At 40.0% G+C, this 21,012-nt stretch overlaps 1 long non-coding RNA gene across 1 annotated transcript in view; it reads left to right on the top strand.

Moving 5' to 3' along the window:
• Nucleotides 1–21,012, top strand: part of LOC115292740 — a 56,292-nt gene that overhangs the window by 29,394 nt on the left and 5,886 nt on the right. Inside the window, exon 3 of the long non-coding RNA XR_003909112.1 lies at nucleotides 20,201–20,302. This is a non-coding gene — a long non-coding RNA (uncharacterized LOC115292740). The remainder of the gene's footprint in view (nucleotides 1–20,200; nucleotides 20,303–21,012) is intronic.

Genomic DNA, 21,012 nt, shown 5'->3' with positions numbered 1-21,012 from the left:
TGTTGGAGTTAACTAGGTCACCGTGACCTTTGGTTTCCCTGTGTCACCTTATATCATGATGCACTCAGGCATTAGTCTCCCAATTACAGATCATGTAGCTCAGTGCTTTGCTTACACATGGCTAATCCCAAACTTGCTTTTCTTGCTTTCAATAAATGTCAATAAAAACAAAGGTAAATTTGGCCTTATAATTCCTCATAAGAAGGCTGAAATTGTACTGGAGTAGTCCTGTCTGAGTGTAACCCTTTTCTTTTTAACGTTTCCCTTCTCTTAGAACACAGTGACAGTGAAGATGATAGTTCATTTCTCTGCCAAGTGTTTCTCTCCCTGCCCCCTTTCCTCTTTCTGAAGGGTTCTTAGGTCATACAAGAGCATTGCACATATTTTGCAATCCAAAGAGATCAAGCAAGGACAAAGGGTGGAGTTTCCTGCTTGGGGAACCCTCCAGTGCCAACAGCCTTCCCTCTGAGCCTCCATAAAACACTCCTTGAGGTCTCCTGACATTTTCTGTGCCATTGACTTTGATTTGGTCCAGTGACTCCTACTGAGGGAGGCCCTTTGTGTGTGTTTTTCCTCTGTGTGTTAGAAAGACTATCAGGCAGCACGTAGTGTTGAAGTGGGTGCCTTGTGCTATGTTACTAAACGATTCCTCAGGGAAAGACCATTTCCTTTTTCATAGACTTGGGAGGAAAAGTCTTCTTGCTCTGGACAGGTGTTACCCATGGCTTTGTGGTTGCCTGTGCCTTTGTCTATGGTGTTCTGTAATCTCCCTTCATTTGTTTATCTAGCTGTGTTTTTATGGCTCTTGGATAGAGACTAAATGTATTTGTCATTTGCTGTTTGTTCTTTAACACTATTAGTATAACATGGGTACTACTCTCTTTAAAAATATGTATATTTTTAATAGGCTAGATAATAGATAGCCTTATAGTTGCATAAAGGTTATAAGAAAAGCTTTTGGAACTTGTTTAGGGATCAGGCATTTCTTATGACTAACCACTGTCATGAATTACAAATCTTGTAATAATTTTAAGACTAAGTTTATCCTGAACGAACTATGATTACCACCTCCCTCGCATCATAATAATGACAGCTGACACTGACTCAAGGCATAGCAGTTTAGAAAGTACTTTCCCATAAATTATCCATTATGTTCCTCATACCATTGTCAATGTCATTTTATGGATAGAAACCCTGAGGAGAAGATAAGACATTTGCCCAGGATCACCAGGGCGTCCATGAGGAGCCAGGATGTGAGCCCAGGCTTCTGACTGTAGAGCTATGGGGCTGCCCAACCCGAACAAGTTTCCAATGCTTCTCCAAGAGACACAAGAGCCAGTCAAGACTGTGTGATGATACACTTACCAGAGTGGACATCAAGGGACTGTGATTTGGTTGTAATTTTGCTGCCTGTAATTGTGTGATCCTGAGAATTTCTTAACTCATCTGGGCCTCAGGTTCCTCATTTCTAATAGAAAGAGCTTGACCAGACCAGTGTTTGTCAGCAAGATGGCTTCATGTAGGCATTTCAAAGGTTCTGCAGGTGCCTGACTGATGGCACGGAGGCAAAGGCTGATCTGTGACCATTCTTAACTCCAGTTTTCAAGTTTCTGAGTTCACGTAAAGAGCATCTTAGTTCAACTGTGGTAAGTGTGAACTTAAAATGTATTGTTGGAGAAACCAGACTGCTATATAGAACCAACAAAGAGATGTTAAACACTGGTTCTGCAAAATTTATCCCTCATTTGATTTGGAACACAAAACAAAGTTGAAGAGGCCAAAGATGGATGGGAGTTGAAAGATTTTTTTTTTTTAGAGAGAGTTGTCAGTATGCTGTTAATATTCTTTACCCATAGAGTGGGTAAAGGTGGGTGCTTTTTCCTCACCCCATGATCAGTGAGCAGGGTTTCAGGGAGATCACTTGGAGTACTTGATTTGTATCTCCTGAAGTTTGAGGAGACCCCCTGGACCTCTATTCACCCTCAGAGACCTAGCGCTGTAGCTGGCTGAGGTACTTCAGGTAGAGTGGAGGCTACAGGTTAGGATGTGGCTGCACTTCCTTGAATGAAACACAAGAGGTGCATCTTGTTGTGGACCAGATGAAGGTAAGAAAGAAAGAGCTAGCTTGGGGTTGCCTTAGATTCTGCATGAAAAAGCTACCTAGGATAGCAAGGCAACTTCAGTAGAAGAGCCTGGTGGTAGGGATTATGGAAGACTCATTAGTTACCAGTCCAAAGACATTGACTTGGGGCCTGGGGACTCAGCCTGTTGAGTGTTCGACTTCAGCTCAGATCATGATCTTATGGTTCATGAGTTCAAGCCCCATGTCAGGCTCTGTGCTGACAGCTCAGAGTCTGGAGCTGCTTTGGATTCTGTGTCTCCCTCTCTGCACTCCCCAACCCACACACTTGCTCTCTGTCTTTCTCAAAAATAAATAAACATTAAAAAAAATTTAAAGACATTGACTTGGGGCACCTGGATGGCTCAGTCAGCTAAGTGTCCTACTCTTGATTTGGGCTCAGGTCATGATCTTACGGTTCAAGCCCTGCCTTGGGCTCTTCACTGATGGCATGGAGCCTGCATGGGATTCTCTCTCTCCTTCTCTCTCACTCTCTCTCCCTCTCTCTTTGACTCTCCCCCCGCCACACAAATAAGTAAATAAAGTGAAAAAAATAAAGACATTAGGGGTGCCTGGGTGTCTCAGTCTGGTAAGCCCTCAACTTCGGCTCAGGTCATGATCTCACAGTTTGTTAGTTCCAGCCTTGCATCAGGCTCTGTGCTGACAGCTTGGAGCCTTGGAGCCTGCTTCAGATTCTGTATTTCCCTCTCGCTGCCCCTCTTCAACTCACACTCTGTCTTTCTCTCTCTCTCTCTCTCAACAATAAATACACATAAAAAAAAAAGAGAGAGACATTGACTTACCTTTGTCACGGGAACAGCAAATGAAAGTTCATAGAAGTAAGAGTCTCCCAAGAACTTATGACAACACCCCAGGAGAGAAAGAGGCAACTTTACATAATTACTAGGCCCATCTGGGCACCTGTTGAGTAAAACTTTTCTTGCTTCTTGGCCTCTCCCCTTTCTCTTGACCCTTTAATACTGGAAATGTCAGAAACTTCATTAAATAGCTGGGGGCCAGATAGAAGAAGGCAGGCAGATTGGAAGCTAAAGAATTAGCCTACCCAAATTTCCTCCCCTGCTATTGGAGCCCAGCTTAGAGCAGGAGGGAAAAGCATAAACTTTGGAAGGCATTCAGAATTTTGGTTAGACTGGACTCATCAGACTAACTACTGACCTGAAATGGTTTGGAGGAATACAGTGAGCAAAAGACTTTCTTTTGTTTTCTTTTCCTTTTTTTTTTTTTTTTTTTTTTTTGGTTAACTCTGGGAAGGACCAGAAAAGACTGGCTCTATATCGCATCCAAAGGAAAAGGAAAAGGAACATTAGCCCCAAAGAATGGACATGGCATGCAGGAGCAGCAGGGAGAAAGAAATAAAGTTATTTTCTGTCACTTTTCATGGGCCCTGAATATTGAACATAATGGTTAAATTTATACACTAAAAATAATACTATTTTTTTGTTTTCCCCAATAAATTGATTTGAAAAAGAGTTCTTCAATTCCAAAAGCTTGAGAATCTCTAATGGTTAATAATGTTGAAAGCCACTTCCAACACTGGCATCAATACCAGTTAGTACAGAGTGGAAAAAATGTGGCAGAATGTTCTCCCCCCCGCCCCCCTTCCCCATTGTGCTCATAACCATTTAGATCTTTTGGCATAAAATTAAAGGAACTGTAAATGTTTCCTTCTTCATGGAGAGAGGATATAATGTTGATCCCGGTCCTTCCCCTCCCCCCCACACTCCCACAAACACACAGACAATAGTAAACCCTACATTTGGATTAAAGGGAAGGTGGTGGAGGAAATAAAGAAAATGAGTGGAAGGGGTAATGAAAATGAGGTTAAGGAACAGGAAAGGAAAGAGGAAGTGGAGGGAGCAAGAGCCTCCTGAGGAAGAACCACTCTGCCTCATCAAGTACAGGCTCCCACAGCCCCACTTCCCCAGCTCTGCCCCTCCCACTCCCTGCAGCATGTGGGGACAGCTGCTTGAATGAGCCTGCCCACAGTTACAAGCATATCCCCTGGACTTGTACAATTACATTGGTACTCACCTACCACAGTTTCAATGCCTTTCCTCTTCTGACTTCCTCCCTGGGGTCTTACCAGGGTCTCTTCCCCAGGGCTCATTCCTCATCTGGTGGGACTGAGTGATACAGGGTCACCTACAGCCATAGGATATAATGTAATGCATCTTCTTACAGTATTGGTTCTATTTGCTTCTAAGCAATTCAGGACAGTTTTATATGAAAGCAAACCTGGATATATGATGGGGTAAGGTGTATAATTTGTATGAATGCCAAATCCAACAGGATACTTGATTTAAATGTTGGGCTTTGAGGTGCTTCAGGCTTAATTCACTCAGATCCCCAGGGTCAGTTCACCCTGCTCTGCTATTAGAGGTGTTTTCCTGGAAGTGCTTCAGGAAATTTGGCCTAATTTGTTTCTCTTCTCAGGAGCATCTGTATTGGTGATAGCAAAAAGTATTCAAGAACCAAAGAAACGACATTTCAATGGCACTTTAATGGTCTGACCCCCTGATTTCATCAGACAAATGCATATGGTATCATCAAGAGGCAATCAGAATTTTTGAGCAACATGACTTAGTCAGTTACCAGACTGAATTGACATAATTTTAGGCCAAAGCAAAGAAATCAGATGTTATAATTAACTTGTATAAATAAATATATGGTACATGTAAAATTATATTTAGAAGCCTGAAAATATATAAAATAACACCAGGGTGTCTTGCTAACTTCACAGATCCCAAAGCATTCAGGTATTATAAAACTGAGATGTATAATAGGCCATTTTACAGATGCTATTATTGTGTTTAAATATATACATTGCCTTTGTATTCAAAGTTCTATTAATCTAAAGACAACTTTATGTCAGGTAACCCTCAAGATCACACAGAATGATAATAGATTACAAAAACTATCAGAAAGTTAGAAAATCATGAAGCCTGAGCAACTGTCTACTCTATAAGCAGAAATTTTAATTCCCAGTTAATTGACTATAAGGACTTCAGAAGAATCACCTTCATGCACTGTGTTTTATAGATGATAGAGCACTTCTACGTTAATCATATCACCTAATTCTCTCAGCAGTCAGATACTACTGTTTCCAGTAGACAATGTGGCCCTGAAGACTTCCACATTACATAATGTTTGGGACATCTTGGTTGCAAATGTGAAAAACCCTAAACTACCTTATGTAGGAAAGGCAATTTATTGGAAGAATAATGGTGTGTTTTTTTCTATCGTTGTTGCTGTTTTCTTCCACAGACTTCTAGAAAGCATTGAATAATCAAGACACAGGGAGAGCCAGAGGTACAAGTGTGTTATAAATACTTCAAGCCAGGGGCAAGAAGTCAGTCAGGATTCTTCTCAGTCTCATGGGCCTCTCTGGATGTTGACTTCATTCTGTCTCATTTCAGACTAGCTTTCTCCATTTTGTGGAAGACATGCTTGCCAGAAGTACCTGAGTTTTATATTTAAATGTGGAGCTATTGGAGAGAGATAAGTACTTGTAATCTAAACCTGTACTTCATAGGAAGGCCACAAGCTGCAAAGAAGGACTGTGGCTCAGCTTAAGTCTGGTGCTGGCCTGTGGTTGGATGAATACTAGCCAGGGAGCTGGGCCCTAATGTATACATATGGTGGCTCCTGTGGCAAAATGTATGTGTGGAGGGGTTATGAGAATATAGGTAGGGAGGGGACCGATTCTTGGAAAAGTTGTGCTGGGCAGAAAACCCTATAGGTTCGTACTCTGTTTTATGCACTGGTGGTCTGTCAACAGAACCCTCAAGCCCACAGTAGCTGAAGGTTTACTCAACTCCATCACAAGAGTGATTGCACATTAATGGAAACTCCATTGAGCCATTACCTTCGAGGAGGCCAGATCTTTCCCATCTCACACCACAGAGAATGTAAGCGATGGTCTGTCTGTTCAAGCCTGGGGTCAACAGGAGCTCCTACTTTAAGGGTAATACTGGTTAGAAAAGAGCTATGAGAAAATAACTGATAACCTGGAGGAGGAGAGGCCATCTCTTTGCCTGGACTATTTCCTTATATGACAAGTCTCAGTGAGACAAGGAGGAGAGTTTTGGCTGGACTTGAAACCCCAACTACTTAGCCTTCCCAGGAAAATCTGTCTACAGATGTTTTAGCCTTTCTTCCAAGGGGGAGAGGCAGAGAAAAAGCTGCTCCCCCCGCCCCGACAACTCTAGGAATTAAAAAAAAAGGGACTGTTTGGGTGAGAATTGTTTGATTCCCAGGCACGGGTCAGGTGCGGCCAGGCCTAGACAACTGTGAAGGAGTGTACAATGCTAAACCACAGATAGGTTCTTTGGGAACTTAGCAACTTGTGCTGTCGCAGCTTTCTGTGATCATTTCCTTTTATTTCTCTTAATATTTTCAGGGCACCTGGATGGCTCAGTTGGTTAAGCGTTGACTTTGGCTCGGGTCATGATCTCACAGTTCATGAGTTTGAGCCCCACATGGGGCTCTCTGCTGTCAGCACAGAGCCTGTTTCAGATTCTCTGTCCCTTTCTTTCTGCCTCTCCTCCATGCTCTCTCTCTCAAAAATAAATAAACACACAAAATTTTTTTTTCTCTAAGGCAAGGGCATATTTCAACTGTGTTGGAAGAAACTTCCAGTGCATCCCACATGCCCTCAAACCCTCTGACTTTCTGTGTCCATACTTTATGGGAGGAGCCTGACATCTATGGAGTTAGTTTCAAGGTGGCTCTGGAATAAAAGTGAGAAAATTCCAAGGGCCCAGAGAAATTCCCCTCTTTTGCGGTTAGTAATGATGATACTGGGAGGAAGCTATACTAGTGTTTAGAAACTGTGATGATTAATCTTATATATCAACTAGGCTGGCCACGGTGTCCAGAGGGTTGGTAAAACATCATTCTGGAAGTTTCTGTAAAGGTCTTTTGGGATGACATTAACATTTAAATTGGTGGACTTTGAGTAAAGCAGATTACCCTCTCTAATGTGGGTGGGCCTCATCCAATTGTTTGAAAGCCTGACTAGAACAAAGACTGGCCTCCCCTGAGCTACAAGAAATTATACCAGCAGACTGCCTTTGGACTCTTTCCTGGGTCTTTGGCCAGTCCTACAGATTTTGGGTTTACCAAACTTCCACAACTTCATGAGCTAATTCCTTAAAATAAATCTCTTTCTCTATCTATATATACACATACATACATATGTCCTGTCAAATCTGTTTCTGTGGAGAACCCTAATTAATATAGAAGCTATTCCTACAACGAAACTTTACACAGAGATTGCCCACTTAGAGCTCTTCTTAAATCATGGAAGCTGTTGCTGTACATAGCCCTATCCTCGAAGAGTGTAATAAGAGGGAAGTTAATTTCACAAATTTCAGTCACTGTTCATTATTTGTTGAGAGGCCTCTTTCTGCCAAGCCTTAAAGCCCAGTGAGGTGGAATTCGGATATGTAGGGATGAGAGTGAAGGGGGTTCTGGTTAATAAGAGCAACTTGTGCTGGGAGCACATAGAGGTATATAGGGATGTGGGAGGGAGTGGGCGAGAGGGGTAAGTACCCAGGAAACATCAAGGGAATTATAGAAATATTATGTTGGAAAAGGTTTGGCCTTTGATTGCCATCCTAAGGAGTTAGGTCTCTTCTATACATGTAGAATCCAGTGAGGACTTCTGAATGAGGGAGTCAAGAATTTGGAAGAGAGGAAGCAGGCAATGCAATATTGAATAACTTGGAAGGAAAAGACTGGGAATAAGGAATTCATTTGGAAAGTTATTATAATTATCTCCATATAAATTCCTTTATTCTTTTATCCACCAGACATTTATGGATCCCCTGCTAGTGCTGGGCGTTGTACAGCTTAAAGAGAAATAAAATGGTGACTGTGTCTCTGAAGAGTCCACAATTCTGTAGAGAGATGTAGATTGTGGAAGAAATGTAAGCAGATGCCTGTGAAAGTATTTCCTGGTCTTTAGTATTTATGCCTGTGGACTGGCCCGCATTGGTTTCGACACAGAATTCAGAGTTCAAAGTTTTTTCATGGTACCTAATAGAGTGGTACAAACTACTTTTGTACCTTGCTCATACACTGTCTCGTGGTAACAGAAAACAAAAGTCCAAGTTGAAGGGGGAGAAACAATTCCGGTAATTATGAACCTGATATAAATATATCTTGTCAGCTCCTCAGGGGAAGAGAGTTTGCTGTCTAGGCTGACTCAGGATTAGGCTCAGAGCTGGAGAGAATGCCCTTATGCCTGGTAAACTCTGTGCATATGATTCAGAGGATGGACTCTGTGAACATAAAAGATTGGACTTGGACCTGTAGCCAGAAAACAGTATTTTCTTATCTTTAATCTCCACGAAGCATGTGTTTATCCTTCTCTCACAAAGCCACGCCTAAGGCACACTGCCTATTTTATTAAGGATTTATTCCTCTTTGGACAGCTGTGAGCCCTATAAACGCCCTCCTCCAAAAGGAGACAGACGAGGAGGAATGCGCACCCTCTGAGACCTGGCCTGTAAAGCATTTCTGTGACCTAGCGATGTAAGCAGAGTTACACCCTGGAGGCCATGGTTCAGTGAAGGGCCAGGAGGGGTGTTCATTTCGATCACTCGTTCGCCGGGCAATGCTCAGCACTATCTCACAGACCTGGTTTCTGAGAGGTCAGGCAGCCTGATTGCACTTTGCAACTTGATAAGTGATATATTCTAAGGCCTCATAAAAATTAGTCCAGATATGTGCTATAGAGCTGATACCACGAAATGAGAGAATGAGTAGAGATCCCCTTTTGCGATGAGATCAGGGTGGGCTAAGGTGTGCCGAGGAGGAAAGAGGCTCTTCTACTACTTTTCCTTGTTGCAATTGCCATGCTCAACCCCCCTGGAAGGTCCCTCACTCTCCCACCAAAGACACGAGTTGCTCCTGTACTAGGAGTCATGATGGGAAAAGCTGTCTTTCTAGAGGTTTCTAGAGTGTCTCCCAATTTGCTCCTTCTTCCAGTTCTCCCTTTTGATTAAATGGAATAATTAATTATCTTGAAAGTAGTAATAGCTACCATTTACTGACGACCTAAGGTGTGCCAATTTGTCTACACACACTGTGTTTAATTCTTTCCATCACATACCACGCTCAGTAGTATTATCACCAGAGAATCAGAAAGAGTGACCTGCCAAAGGCACACAACTAGAGAATGAGGGAGTCTGCATACAGACTACTATACCAACTGCACCACCCAGGCGCCCCTGTGTCAACTTTTGAATAGCAAGACAATGGCTAGGGAATGACTTGTAATTTTTAGAAATTAAAAGTTTATTTTAAAAATGTAAAGAATTATGGTTAAGATCTTTGCATATTAATTTTTTAATATTTTCTTTTAAAGAGAAACTTTTTATTGTTTTAAAAATAATTCAAACTATGTAGGAAAGCAAAAGTGAAAAGTAAAAGTGACTCACCCAGAATCCATTGCAGAAATTGCCACTGTGAGCACTGTTAGTACTGGATGGGCATGTGCCTTTCTACGGGTAGACTTTATATAAAGATGGCATCCTGATACAGGCACTATTTCTCAGTGAAGATTTTGAATTTAATAGATGAAAAATCAAATAAAACACAACTAGAGGAATTGTCGAACTTGAAGTAAATATTTCTTCTTCACTAAGTATATTTCCTAATCCCTCTAAGGTTATAAAAGAAGTTGTAAAGAACATTGACAACCCCACCCAACCATTTTAGATGGTATAAAATGAGAAAATTAACAATGTCACTATTCCATCTCCCTTTTGCCCGTCTCTCAACTGCAATTGTTAATTTAAAACTATTCAGATTTATAATGTCTATATTCTGTAATTATAATTCTGTTATATTAGTATAACTTTGTTTAAAAGAAAGTGTTGTTCCCCACCAGTCTTTGTACTATAGTTTCTTTGATCTTTACTTTGATTCATCTCTTATTTGTTTGAATTTCATTGTCAGATATTTTTTTCAAAAGGAGCACATTGGCACCATATTCCCTGGTTCTTTCATGTTGAAAAAAATCTGTTGTTTTTATACTAGAAAGGTATCATGACTGAATCAATGCTCCTGAGTCAGTTTCTTTTCACTAGAATTTTGTGGCTATTTCTCTAGTTTCCTGCTATTGCATGTTATTGTGAAGACATATGAGATGAGGCCAATCTAATATTTTTCATCTTTATAGATGTGTTAGAGTTTCAGAGAAACAGAACCAATTGTGTGTGTGTGTGTGTGTGTGTATGTGTGTGTGTGTGTGTGTGTGTTCATCATCCTACATTCCTACATGCAGGATATTTACACAGAGATTTAATATAAGGAATTAGCTGATGTGATTATGGAGACTGAGAAATCTCGAGATCTATAGTCAGCTAGCTGGAGACCCACAAGAGCAGAAGTGTAGTTCCAGTCTGAGGCTGAAAACCTGAGAAGTAGAAGAGCTGATGGTATAGTCCAGTCTGAAAGTCAGTGGTCTCAAGATCCAAGAAGAGCCGAAGTCTGCATGTTGGAAAAGATGAATGTTTCCTCTCAGTGGCCAGGCAGGAGTTCCCTCTTACTCAGCCTTTTAATTCTGGTCTTCAGTTGACTGGATGTGGCAATCTACCAATTCAACTGTTAATCTCATCCAGAAACACAGACACAACCAGAGCAATGTTTAGCCAAATATCTGGATGCACCATGGTTCAGTCAAGTTGATACATAAAATTAACCATCATAGTGGTGATATGCTTTCCTAGACATCTAAGTCATTCTTTCTTTGTTTTTGATGTTCAATAGCTAACCTAGGTAATGTCTGTATTGAGCCTTCTGTTTCAAATTTTCTCGAAACTGATTTGCATATCCAGGTTTTTTCCTTCACCTGGGGTGTAGGAATTGGGGATTTTTTGCTACTTGATCTTTCATTACACCTTCTGTTTCCTTTGTAGTTGCTATAGCATGGAAATACCAATTACCATTATTTGAAATTTTAATATTTCTTTCTCTACATCAGCGTTATTCTAGATGGATTCATGGTTTATCTTACAATTTCATATTCAATGGTGTCTAGGCTTCCTTGCTATCTCTATCAGTTAGTCCTATGATGATAATGTTTGGTCAAGTCTGCCTTTTACTCTTATTCTATTGTCTCATCATCTTTGTGCTCATGCTTAATAAATTATTAAGGGGGTACCTGGGTTAAGTGTCCAACTTTGACTCAGGTCATGATCTCATGGTGCATGGGGTTAAGCCCTGTGTCGCGCTCTGTGCCGACAGCTCAGAGCCTGGAGCCTGCTTCTGACTCTGTGTCTCCCTCTTGCTCTCTGCCCTTCCCCTGCTTGTGCTCTGTCTCTCAAAAATAAACATTAAAAAATATTTTTTAAAAATATTGAGTTCATATTCTCCTTAATTTATGCTATGGCATGAAGCAAATGTTAATGGTTTCTTCCTAGGATTTTTTGTCCTTTTTCCTTCCCTCTCATTCTTTCTTCTTCCCCTATGTTATATTTTCAGAGTTTTCATGGCATTTATTTTCTTCCTGTTCTTGGCCAGTTCTATCCCATCCTGCCTCTGTTATGGTGTGGAAGACTTCTTAACTTGATTCCCACTGAACCCAATGTGATTTTCTCTCTGAGGAAGGGTTTGAAGCTAAGTACTTTCTCTTTTATTTACTTTATGATGCTCATATAACTTTGAAGGACTGATCTTAGGGTTAATAACTGAGTTAGACCAGCTCTCTCTTGTTTCTCTCAGAATCTTCTCTTTCTTTCCCCAGCCATCAAATTTTGAAAAATGGCATCAGGTCACACCCCTTTCTTTGCTTGGTTGTCTAACAGTGTTCTTAAATCTATATTTTGTTCACATTTTGTGGTAGGAGAGAGAAATTCTGTCAAGTTGGAATGATAGGAGAAGGAACTAAATGAAAAAGTGAACCTGCATTTAAGTCAGAGCATTTTTTCTTTTTTAATTTAGGGAGCATCATCTCATTACTGCATAGGAAATTGCATTGTGCAGGGAAAGAGAGCCAAACCAAGCATCAGAAAACCTTCAATGTCTAGCTCAAGCATAGACAGCTGAAACTGGGGAAAGCACCTCACTTCTTTGGCTCTCATTTTTGTCAGCTGTAAAATGGAGTGATAATGTCAACCATGACTACTTCATAGAGCTGTTGTGAAGCTTAAATGAGTTAATTAAATGAAAGGGTCTTATAAATAGCAAAGTGGCATTTTGTATAAGACATTGCCATTATTTTGTTGTTAGCATTATTGTTATTGAAACTTTATTTGCAGAGATCATAGTAAAGACGGTTAGACCAGAGTTCTTTGGAATGGATTTAACAGGGTCAGGGAATTGACATTCTGATTAAGCCAGGGAGTGTTTCCAAGCGTTCACATTTCCCCTGTTCCTCTCCTGATAGAAAGAGGGAATGTGCAGACTTTAAAGGATGTTTTGAGCTTATTCTGTATTCCATCTCTCATCTCTACTGAGAGGTAAGAAGTTTAGACATTTACTCACCTGAAGATAGGTGACTAAGTTTTTCTTATAGCTCCATGTTTTCCTGAATATTGATAGGATGTCCAAGCAATCCTTATATTAAAGTTAATAGCTTTAATCATACTTTAATGCTTTTTATGGTACTTTATGGATTTCAAGAGACTTGCATTCTTTTAAATTTTGATTAAGATTCTTTTCAAAACAGGGGTGCCTGGGCGGCTCAGTCAGTTAAGCATCCGACTTCAGCTCAGGTCATGATCTCACAGTTTGTGGGTTTGAGCCTGGTGTTGGGCTCTGTGCTGACACTCAGAACCTGGAGCTGCTTTGGAATATGTGTCTCCCTCTCTGTCTGTCCATCCCCACTTGTAGTCTTTCTCTCTCACTGAAATATTAACATTAAAAAAAATTTTTGTAATGATTCTTTTCAAATCATAGGCATGAGAAGTATGTTCTCTACTGATTTAGGGAGAAGAGCTAGGAAAGCTTTGCCCATAAAGAGTTGAGTAATAAACCTCGTTTCTAATAATACTAAACCTGAATCACATAAATGATTTATTTGCTTACAGCTTTATTTTGAAAACTAACGTTTTATTTTTTCCACTTTAATATTACTGATTCTTAAGTATTTTCCCTTATTATGCATTTTTAAAAAAGTAATTTAGGGGCACCTGGGTGGTTCAGTCAGTTAAGCATCTGGCTTCGACTCAGGTCATGATCTCACAGTTTGTGGGTTCCAGCCCCACGTCGGGCTCTGTGCTGACAGCTAGCTCAGAGCCTGGAGCCTGCTTCAGATTCTATATCTTCTTCTCTCTGACCCTCCCCTGCTCGTACTGTCTCTCTCTGTCTCTCAAAAAAAAAAAATTTATACACAGGACTAGGTTTCATACCCTCACACATGCTGGAAAGCAAAATAAGCCCATTGACATCATTGATTTTGCATTCCACTTTATTCATGCTTTCAAAATAATCTTGGTTTGGGCATAAGCAATATTGGATTGAAGAGTGTTTTTAAAAATTTTTTATGGTTTTTATTTATTTTTGAGAGACAGAAAGAGACAGTGTGAGCAGAGGAGGGTCAGAGAGAGAGGGAGATACAGAATCTGAAGCAGGTTCCAGGCTCTGAGCTGTCAGCACAGAGCCCAATGCGGGGCTGGAACCCATGCACCATGAGATCATGACCTGAGCCGAAGCTGGACGCTCAACTGACTGAGCCACCCAGGCACCCCTAGACTGAAGAGTTTTAAATGAAACCCTTTATATAGTGACTATAATTTTTAATTTTAATTTAAAAAGTTGATAATATTGCTTTTACATTCATTTAGCCTACTCTAATAAAGAAATCTATGCAATATTCCCTGCTGCATAACCGTAGAACTCAATGAGAGCCACAGAAATGAAGCAGTAAGACACCAAATAGGGGCCTGACCATTTGCAAGCACTGGCTTGGGGGGAAATGTTGACACTGGTCAGAACCCACGCCTGTCCTTGTCCTTGGAGAATGACAGCTTCCCTATCTACCCACAGGTGTGGCTCTGCTGCCATCCTAAACTGTACCTGTGTTCACAGAATGGTTCTTTCAGCTCAACACTTAAATGTTTACCTGAGAGACATGATTCCTGCTGCTATAGTTTAGGGAACCATCCACTGAAACTTATAGCAGAGTTCTGCAGTACATTTGGCTGTGTTTATTTTTAGGACTCCTGTCATATTGAAATACATCTATCATGTTATTTGAAAGTGTGTCCTTTGTATCATTCGGTTTTCTTTACTATTTTTTAAAACCTGAAACATTGAAAATGGAACATCGGATTTCGATATGCTATGAGGAAGGTCATTGTTTCAGAATTAATTATACCATCTTTGCACCACTAGAAAAATTAAAGGGAGAAAGACCCCCTTCAAAAGAATGATATATCCCCTCAGCCTTTAGCGGCCTGGGTTGTCTTCACATATAGACCTAAAGAAGGCCCACTGGGATTGAGGAAAACAAATACTAATGAGCATTAGTGCAAATACCAGATCAAATACCTAATACATGCTTTCATCTTAGGTTAAAAAAAAAGAATTAATGGTTAGGTTTGTCAAGATATACATAATATGCTTTTCTAAATTTCCACACTCTGTGTTAACAGTTGACAATGTGCCTGTCTTTCTCCTGTTTCTCTATCCTCAGCAGCATGGTGGAGTTAATTGTGAGGAAAAACACCTAGTGTTCAGTCCCAAGTCAGTAACTGTGTGTGTCGCTTAGTCCTTTTGTCCTCAGGGCTCCGTCTGGGGAAGGAGGCTTTCCAAGGCGGGAGCACGCAACACACAGGGGTCCGGGGGCTGCTCTTCCTCAGGAGCCACACGGGGCATGCGCAGGGAGGGCTTACTGGTATCTGCTCATTCTATTCTGCTTAGCTATAGACATACGGTTCACTATACACACACACACACACACACACACACACACACACACACACACACACACACACGAGGGTTTGCTGAGAAGAAAAATTAACAAAACTTGAAACCCACTGTTATCCTTTTTTGGTTCCCTTTTTGCTGCCTTCTTTGAATTCATTGAGGATTTTTTATGGCTTCATTTTCTCTCTTTTATTGGCTTGTTGGCTGTATTCCTCTGTTGTTATTTAAGTGATTTCTTTATGGGTAGTGTAGTACACATAACTTATCATCACCTACCTTCAGGTGGTGTTATCCCGCTTCCCATAGAGTGCGCGCACCCCCCTTCTCCCTTCCCAGCCTCCCCGCTTTGGTGTCAGACATGTAAGACCTCCATGTATTTAGACTCAGAGTACACTGTGCGATTGTTTTTGCCTTAAGCGATCAGTTATCTTTTAGAGATACTTTTAAAATGTGACAAAAATTTCTTTATACTTCATAGTTTCCATTTCTGGTGCTCTTCATTTCTTTGTGCAGACATTTATTTCCATATACTATTAGTTTCTTTCTTGTTGCAATGCCTCTCTTAACATTTGTGGTAGTGCAAGTCTGCTGAGAATGAATTTTTGAACCTCTTTTTTTGAGTTTGAAAAAGTCTCTATTTGTCTTCGTTTTTTTGAAAGGTATTTTCACTGCTTAAGTATTCTAAGTTGGCATTTTTTTTCTTCCAGTACTTTAGCTTCTAGATTGTATTGTCTCCAACAAGAAATCTGCTTTCCTATGTATTTTGTTTTTCTGCATGAAATGTGTCTTTTGTCACTGGCTGTTTTTAAGATTTTCTAATTATCGCTGGTTTTAAGTGATTGGAGTATAAAAATTGTAGTCCTATTCATGGGTCTTTTCAGTTTTTGGATCTGTGGGTAGATAGTTTTCATCAAATTTGGAAAAATTATACCCATTATTATAATATGACTTCAGATATTTTCTGCCCCTTCTCCTTTCCTTTGGGAATTCCAGTTGCAGGCATGTTAGACCTCTTGAAGGTGCCCCACAGCTCGCTGAAGCTCTTTTTATTTTTTCAAATAAAAAAAAATCTCCCTCTGTTTTATTTTGGACAGTTTTTTGTTTTGTATTCAAATTCATCAATATGTTCTTCTGCAGTGTGTAATCTGCCATCAGCTCCATCTAGAACATTCTTCATCTTAGACACTTCAGTTTCTATCTCTAGAGCTTCAGCTGGAGTCTGTATATTCCCCGTCTCTAGTGAACACATTTAATCTTTCCTATAGCTTCTTGTGCATATAGAATACAGGCATAGTAACTGTTTTATTATCCTTATTCACTAAATATATCATCTGTACATATCGCTATGTAAATTACAGGTCAATTTTGATCAACTGTCCTAGTTATTATGGGTCACGTTTTCCTTCTTCACTTTTTGCCTTGTAAACTTTTGTTGGGAGCCAGACATGTGATTTTTATCTTGGATATTTTTATATTCCTATAAATATTCTTTTTTAAAAAATTTTTTTGTGTTTATTTTTGAGGCAGAGAGAGTGAGAGAGCGAGCAAGCAGGGGAGGGGCAGAAAGAGTGGGAGACAGAATCTGAAGCAGTCTCCAGGCTCTGAGCTGTCAGCACAGAGCCCGATGTAGGGCTTGAACTCACAAATTGCGAGATCATGACCTGAGCTGAAGTCTGACACTTAATTGACTGAGCCACCCAGAGGCCCCAACAGTAGCTCCTTTTCTGTCTGGCTTTAAACCTTTGTTAAGCAGTTCCAAAACAATGTTTCATCTAGGACTAGTTTCTCCCCTTTACTGGTGCTCACCTTTTTTTAGTAATCTAACTGAAGCCCTCTTGAATCATAAGGTTTTCTAGTTTGGCTAACAGGAATAGGCAATTTTTTCATTCCCCATGAGATTAGGGTTTTGTTCCTTTTAATATTTTCAGTTTTATTTTTTTTTCCCACCTGGCCTCAGGTAGTCTCCACACCTGAATGCATTGATTAGCCCTCAGCTAACCACCAACGGTCACTCTATAGGTGCCCAGTTCTTTTCCCTCTGGTAATCTGCCCTGTGAATTCTAGATGCTTTGGCTTTCTCACGCTCACATTTCTGTCTGCAACTCAGGGAGAGAGTCAGGCTCTGCTTGATTTTCCCTGTCCTATGCCAAACCTGGAAACCTTTTCTAGGCACAAAGCTAAGGCAATCATGGGGCTAACCTTATTTGTTTCCCATCTCTCAAGAATCACTGTCTTTTGTTGCCTGATGACTAGGGTTTTGTGAACCATTGTTTCATGTATCTGTTCAGTTGTGTAGTTGTTTCCAGAGGGAGGATAAATTCATTTATTGTTATTTCATGTTAGCCAGAAACAGAAGTCTGTTTAGAGTCCTTTAAAATATTATTCTTGGGAGGAAAGGATAACCTGAATAGGACAAAGCCATTGGCAATGTGAAGAATGTGTCATGGGACTTGGTGTCTAATTAAATAAGCATGGGTAACCAGAGGAAATTTCTATCCCTCATGACCTTATGACTGTGTGGATGGCAATGCTGTTTTCTGAGTTTACAGGAGTTCAGGGGAAGAAGTGGTTAGCTGTAGGGCTGGGAAAGTGAGTGCTAGGTTTGTACATGAGATTTAGGTAATTCAGATGGAAATGATCAGGTAGGTGGAAATATGGATCTGGAGCTCAGGAAAGAAGGAACATGGATACAACCATAGATTCTGGAAAAATCCTTCTAGGAAGGTTGGTACCCAATTGGAAAGGACTATTTATCTCAAGTTTTGTGACTAGAAATTAAATGTGAACACCCTGGTAATAGATATAATCATTCCACTCTAAAAGAATTTATTGATATTAACACTGGGTTCCATTCACTGTAGTTTGTGTCCATTTTTTCCACCTCTAATAAATTTTAGATTGGCAGGAAACCAAAAGTTCCTAAAACAACTGAAAGAACATCCTATCATTTAGGGTAGCAACTCCCCCTCTACTTTAGATTTTTCTTACAGAAAAAAATAAAACACAGAAGTACAGGCTAAATGTTGTGCTTTTCTTTGAGTTTCTAAAATTGTATATTTGCATACCAATGTAACATGTATCAAACATTTTGTAAGAATACTTAAAAAATGGCAGTTTGTTAGGCTCTTTGATATATCATGTAGCTCTTGAATTAACTGGAATTAAATGAATAAACGATACTATTATTAATGTAGGTCTTATGGTATTTCAAAACTTGGCTCAAGTTGAAACTTTCAGTATTATAAATTTTACTTTCAGTATTATATATTTCTTCAGTCAGTGGTTTGGGACCTATGTCAAAGAGATGAGAAAACATTGGGTAAAACCTATTCTTCTAAAACAGCAGTGCAACAGCTTATGCAGAAATTAGATATGTTAATTTAGATTATATGAGAACTCGAACCCCTGCATTCTATTATTAGAAGAATGTAGAACACAGTATCATACAACTGTCAGTTCACACTAGTCAAAGATCGTCTTGTATTGAGTCTACCCTGGTCACTTGGAAAATAAGCATTTTAAAGATAGTTTTGTATTTTCAAGGATGCAGGAAACTGAGTGTAGGAGGAAGGTCAATCATCCTAAATGCTGAATAATATTCCTGCACTTCATTTACCATGCAGTCCCACTGACCTTCATTAGGCCAAGCTCCCTCTGAAGTCACAGTGGTCTTCGTGCTAATTGGGTGTGCTAGTGTGAATGCCTGGGCACTGTGCCTCTAGCTATCTCTGGGGCTTATTTTTAAAGGTTAATTATAAAACTTTAACTTTTCTTAGGGAATGCCCTTTTGTAGGCACATTTATATCTACCATGCAAATTTAATAATTAGGCTGAAAATAAACCAAATCTACTCGAGGAGAGAAGCTCAATCTGATTTACAAATGGAACTGAAGTGTCAGGCTCAATGACAGAATTTCAGAGAACATGCAATTTAGAAGGTTGTTTGTAGAATCCAGATCCTTTTAGTGTTTCTTTTTTTTCTTTAAAAAAAAATTTTTTTTTTTTTTTGCCTTTTTAGTACTTCAGAACTATCGGTACAGGGTACATTAGAAGTATGAGTACAGAGTACAATTAGAATAAAACTTAATCCCATTTCCTAATAATTTGTTTAATATTTGATTAAGAAAATTATGGGTTTATCTCTCATTCTTTCATGAAAATAGTATCATGAAGCACTGCATTTGTGACTACCTGTGTGTATGGAAAACTGGAGCCACCCCTTTTACTGAAATTTTAACAATTTAATTTGCTTTGGATACAAATTATTCTAAAATGTACTACATAGTTTCTTATTTTTTATAACATCACCACAAACACTGAAAAGAATACATTCCTGAAGCTCCTACCATGTAAAAGCTGCTTCCATTTTTGTATTTTCTCAGACTTTGTGACATATATATGTAGAGTTGTAAAATAGAAATTATATAAAAATGCAATTGCTATAACTTAATTATCTTAGGGCAGTTCAAGATGTTTAATATAAACACTGTTTTCAATAAAGCCTCTGATTTTTATTCTGAGATCATTAGTGTACTGGGAACACTGGGAACACTGTTTTTTTAAAATGTTTATTTATTTTTGAGAGAGAGAAAGAGACAGACAGACAGACAGACAGACAGCATGAGTGGGGCAGGGACAGAGAGAGAGAGGGAGACACAGAATCCTAAGCAGGCTCCAGTCTCTGAGCTGTCAGCACAGAGCCCAATGTAGGACTCCCATGAATCATGATATCATGACCTGAGCCAAAGTTGGGTGCTTAACCGACTGAGCCACCCAGGTGCCCCAACGCTATGGGATTTAATTCCAGTAAGATATTTGACAAGTCTCCCCTGCATTTCCCTTGGAGTTAGACCTGGAGGCTTGTTTAGACTAAAGTTCAAATTTTAAGGCGAGACTATTTCAGAGGTGGTGCTGTATCCTTGATTCTTGTACCATAGTAGGAGGCATACAAACTCTTGTCCTACTTTTTTAGTGATGGCAGGACTGATCAGTGGTTTCTGGTGTTGCAGTATAGGGCATCCATTTTACAGTTTCTCATCTTTTGTGTATCTTTTCAATCCAGTGCTAGATTTGATTGGCTGCCATCTTATTTAGGCTTTTTGTCTGTTTGTTTGTTTGTTTAATCTGCTGTTCATTAGTGGGCCAGTTCTCTTGATTTCTTCTGTGCCTTATCTTTGACAGGTACAGGCAGCAGGATGAAAGAATGGAGACTCCAGAGAGGATGGTGCTTTGATGTCAGGCAGCCTGGTTACCGTCTCAGAAGGCTCTAATCGCCTGTCTGAGGTAGGCACGCGCTCTAATGCCTGAGGGAGAAGCTGGCAAGAGTATGATCACAGCTAAAGCAGAGCCTGCCCTGAGACAAGGGAACATGATCTGGGGTGATCTCAAATATTCAGGTAGCACTGCAGTCTCCTGCTGGTCCCTGGGGCCTTGAGTCCCAGGCCTAGTTAGTATCACGAGACTGAAGGGAATAGTGCAGAAAAGCAGCCTCCGGCCTAAAGAGTGTTTCTTTTTTTCTAGACAAGAGTCAGTCATTTTGAATCGGTGTTGCTTCAAGATTTCAACTACTCACCTTCCCCCCTCCCCCAACTGTTTGCTTCTTGGAGTTTTGTTCTGTTTTGTTGTTTTCTTTGTTGGTAGCTACATTAAGAAATATTTTTCATTGCCAGAAGACTGACTCCTTGACACAAAGGCATTATATTTGGCACACACAAAAAAATGTGCAAATATGTGTGTGTGTGCACAAAGAATCATACTTGAGATTATCTTTGAGGTTGACATTCTAAGGCTCCGAAGGAGGGAGGTGAAAGATGGCTTCTGGAGGTAAGGTCTTGGGCACATGGGACATATCAGGTCAGCAGGAAACCGTTCCCACTGCTTTCCCCCTTCCTTCATCATGTTCTTGATCTGGGGCCTCCATGTCCTTTATCATTCCTTACCTCATTGCTAAAATCCTGACACTTGGGGAAATGTGCTTTAAGAATATTTTAAAC

The sequence above is a fragment of the Suricata suricatta genome, chromosome 5 (assembly GCF_006229205.1).
Source record: "Suricata suricatta isolate VVHF042 chromosome 5, meerkat_22Aug2017_6uvM2_HiC, whole genome shotgun sequence".
Taxonomy (NCBI): domain Eukaryota; kingdom Metazoa; phylum Chordata; class Mammalia; order Carnivora; family Herpestidae; genus Suricata; species Suricata suricatta.
This window is presented reverse-complemented; position numbering and strand designations above follow the sequence as displayed.